Genomic DNA, 3,994 nt, shown 5'->3' with positions numbered 1-3,994 from the left:
ACCCGCTTAGTCCCTCATGCGGGTACACCCAGGACAGGTCGCCAGTTTGTCACAGGGCAACACAGAGACAAACAACCATTCACGCACAGACTCACACCTAAGGACAATTTAGAGAAGCCAATTAACCTAATAGGTCATGTTTTTAGGACTGTGGGAGGGTTGGATTTGAACCCAGAACCTTCTTGCTGCAAGGCACCAGCGCTAACCACTGCACCACTGTTAAGCCCTTTAAAATTAAACAGTTAAAACATATTTTTTTATTAATCACTAAGTACACCTATAAACAGACTGAAGTGTTCTAATAAGCTCTGAATAATGATTTATACTGTATATACATGGATATACATGGAAAGCTCTGTGCTGGCTGCCATATCGTGTCGCCATGTTTATACGTTCAGTAATGGTGCGTTACATTGATGCTGCATTTATGTGCAGCTGGGCCGATGGCTGTCGGTAACAAACCAGATGTCATTTTAGTAACAGCAGTCGAAAGAAGGCTGGTAAACCTGGATCAGGTAAACAATACAACATCACCATGTTTTGCCTTGTGCTGACGGACCACTTCTTTGCATAGAGGCTTGTTTATGCCGCTACATGCAGCGGCTGTTGTCCATCTGCTGTCTACTACACTGCAAAAAAGGCCCTCTAAAAAATAAGAAAAAAATATAGTGTTTTAGGTGAAAAATTGCTTATTTTGAGCAAAATAATCTGCCAGTGCAGCAAGCAAATGGGACTTGGTAAGAATTCTTAAAACAAGAACATAATATCCAAGTAGTAAGCATCCAAAAAAACTTAAATCAAGTATAAAAATCTATTTTTTCTTTTACTTAAGATTTTTTCTCTTATTTTAAGCAATTTATTCTAATTTATTAGTCATTATTGCTTAGAATTAAATATCCTCTAACCAATTATTGCTCAAAACAAGCATACAACAGGCTTAAAAAAAAGGCAAATGTACTTGATACCAATTAATTTAAAGGCTTAAAACTAGTCTGATTTTCTTAGCTAGAATTAATTTCCTTATTTAGGTGTAGTGAATGTATGGGAAAAATACACTTGACAAGAACTTCAAAACATTTTTTTTATTAATATTTTAGCAGAAATTTCACAGAATTGAGTGAAATACCCCCCCCCCCCCAAAAAAAAAAAAAAAAAAAACACAAAGCTGACTGGCCAGCCAAACAATGAAAAGATTGTGATGTAGCAGCATCGAGACAGGGCTGGACAAGGGCTGGATACACACATCTAGATTCTCACAGAATTAAGTGAAATAACCCCCCCCCCCCCCCAAAAAAAAAAATCCCTAAAACAAAACAAAACAACAACATGCAAAAGCTGACTGGCAGGCCTAACAATGAAGAGATGATGTCGCAGCATTGAGACAGGGCCTGAACACAATCTGTTGCCCTTAACTATTCAAACAATGAACTTGAGCATTCATCTGACACACTACCTAAGAAAGGTCTGCCAGTCAGCTTTGGCACGTTTAAAAGCTGCTGTTTGGTCTTTCTCATGAATTGCATCACCCAAGACCTCAGTCTGAAGGAATAACAGAACTGATGACACACATTTTGGATACGTCATGTGAAATGCGTAGTAGTACGCCATGACATACAGGACCGACTCAGCAAGACGGCTCCTACCAAAGGACACAACAGGGGCACTTACGGCACAGAGGAAGCAGTCCTCCTTTCCTACCAGGATGAACGGTGTGGCTAGTGGCCGTCTTCTCAGATAGACGTCTGGGGCCTCTGTGGGCTGAACATCAACACAAGATTACATTACACTTAGTTGACGCTTTTTTTTTTAATCCAACTTGCAGTTACAGTACAACTTAGTTAGGTCTATTTACAGGGTATAGGTTACAGTCCCTGAAACAATGTGGGGATTGGTGCCTTCCTCAAGGGCACCTCAGCCATGAACGGAGGAAGAGATTAGTAAGGATGGGGATTGAACCGGCAACTCTGATCTACTGTCCATCGCCCTAACCATTACCCCATGGCTGCCCAAAGATAAAGCTAAAGCAAGATACAACTTATGCTCAAAGACACATTAATGGTGTAGTCAGTGAGGCTCAAACCTGCCAAATGTTAAATGATAAGGATGGATACATAGGCTACATAAATATTTTATCTTGCATAAGTTTATGTAATTAAGTTGGTTCACCTGCAGAACATGAATGAGCGCCTCTGATGGAGATGACATCTTCTTTGGTGCAGGGTAACCAGAAGGAAACATATCTGGCAGGGAGATGATCAGGTCAATGGCTTGCTCATCTACACAGAGAGAGAGAGAGAGAGAGAGAGGTTACTTAGAGACAGAGTAATTGGAGCTACTCAATGAAACAACAAATAGTGCAATTTGCAATTGTAATTTTAGAAGGATTGCAAAACCTTACCAGCAGGAAGTCCCAGGCTTCAGGATCTTCTTATAGACACCATAAAAGGAGAGTTTGGTTCTGTAGTCTGCCCAGCGCTCCTTCAGCTCTTTCACATAATGCATGTTGTCCTTCGCCACTATTCGTCTCAGCTCCTCAAGAACCTTGGCATTATATTGCAAAAAAAGGGATTAATATAACGTGTTTTTCTTAAAATACAAGGATACAAGCTCACAGGTACATTTTTCCCTTAATTCTGAGTAGTGAGTGTACTTACATGGTCTATGTTCTTGAAGCACGAGTAGGCCTCAAGGATTTTGCCAGGTCTGTCTGTCATGATTTGGGTTTTGTCTTGGTTCAGGTTATCCGTTTTATTAGTTAAGTTTATGCTTTTGCTTTCTTGTTTTGGCTTTGTTTTAGACGTGTTGTTCTGTTTAGATTAACTGTTATTTACCTGTCACTTTATCAGCTCGGTTTGTTCTCCCCTCAGCAATCAGTCAGCTCCCTTGCCCTGATTAGTTCCACCTGCTCACTTGTAATTAGTCTTCACTCCTGTTCACCTGCTCACTCCCCTATATAGTCCTGCCACAAACCTCTGCAATCTGCCAGATCAATTCAAACCACATGGTGAGTCTTATCCAGCGTTTTATTTCTGATAGCCCTGTTGATACCGACCCGATTGCCTTTTTGTAGTGATGGTGAGATGAAGCCTCATGAGGCATTGAACCACTCAGCCAACTGGTTCGAGAAAAGGTTCATTTCTTGACAGTTCATTTGCACACAGCACCACCTACTGGCAAGTTGTATAATCACAGCCAGCTGTATCTTAACACGTGTGATGCATATCATTTTTGTCTATTATGGCTCTTGGGAATGACTTCACAGAAGGTGTAGGACGAAATCATTTGTCTACATAAATTTTGTAAACACATGTGTACAATAAAATATTGTTTGAATGTATTCTCTGTGTGTAATTATTCCCAAAATAGTAGTGACATGATATGGCATGTTGTGTAATAATGTTTTTCTGGGACTCTAGAAAAATGGCATGGGCTTAATCAGGCAGAGGACAATGAAAGTGCTTGTGGAACTAGGCAGGGGGTAGTGAATAGGCTAATGCTTGTGTAACTTGGATGATTTCATGCATTTTTATTAAGAAACAACAATTTCTCCACAGTTTTTGGTTTCAAATGATTTCTCTTTTTTGATACTACTTCTCCAACCTTTGAAAAGACACGCTCACATGGCACAGATGATGCCGGGGTGCATAAATAAATAAGTGCAAGTATGTACAGATTGGGGTACTGTGACCAATGATTAGCCCAGTACTATACGGTCCCACAGTTTCCCCTCAGCAGCAACACTGAAGCACACAGAGGTTCCCGCTGCGTCTTTACGCACGATCCAGCTGCTGATGTCTCCTCTCTTTTCAGCTCAATGCAATTCTAGACAGTAACAGTTTATAACCCATATCACCTTTCACAGCAACAGGTTTCTCATCTCAGTCGACCAGACAAATCTCTATTGCTCTCCTCAGTGCGCTCTGGGCGGTGAGGTGGGAGGATTTTACCCGATGGTGCGCTGCGTGCGAGGGATAAACAGGGTGGAAATGCATAA

The 3,994-nt window shown here is 40.9% G+C and overlaps 1 long non-coding RNA gene across 2 annotated transcripts; it reads right to left on the bottom strand.

Annotated features, from left to right (window-relative positions):
- Nucleotides 1-1,679: 1,679 nt before the first annotated feature.
- LOC118558990 lies at nucleotides 1,680-2,838 on the bottom strand. 2 transcript variants are annotated; one of them, XR_004928586.1, is made up of 4 exons: nucleotides 2,655-2,838; nucleotides 2,399-2,541; nucleotides 2,167-2,276; nucleotides 1,680-1,758 (listed from the first exon to the last, which is right to left on the bottom strand). It is a non-coding gene; the product is annotated as an uncharacterized LOC118558990 (long non-coding RNA). The 2 variants fall into 2 exon arrangements; XR_004928585.1 differs by lacking the exon at nucleotides 2,655-2,838 and having other exon boundaries at nucleotides 2,399-2,639.
- Between the last annotated feature and the right edge of the window lie 1,156 nt (nucleotides 2,839-3,994).

The sequence above is a fragment of the Fundulus heteroclitus genome, unplaced genomic scaffold (genome assembly GCF_011125445.2).
Source record: "Fundulus heteroclitus isolate FHET01 unplaced genomic scaffold, MU-UCD_Fhet_4.1 scaffold_194, whole genome shotgun sequence".
NCBI lineage: Eukaryota > Metazoa > Chordata > Actinopteri > Cyprinodontiformes > Fundulidae > Fundulus > Fundulus heteroclitus.
Note: the sequence above shows the minus strand (reverse complement) of the source record. Positions and strands in the feature narration are given on the sequence as shown.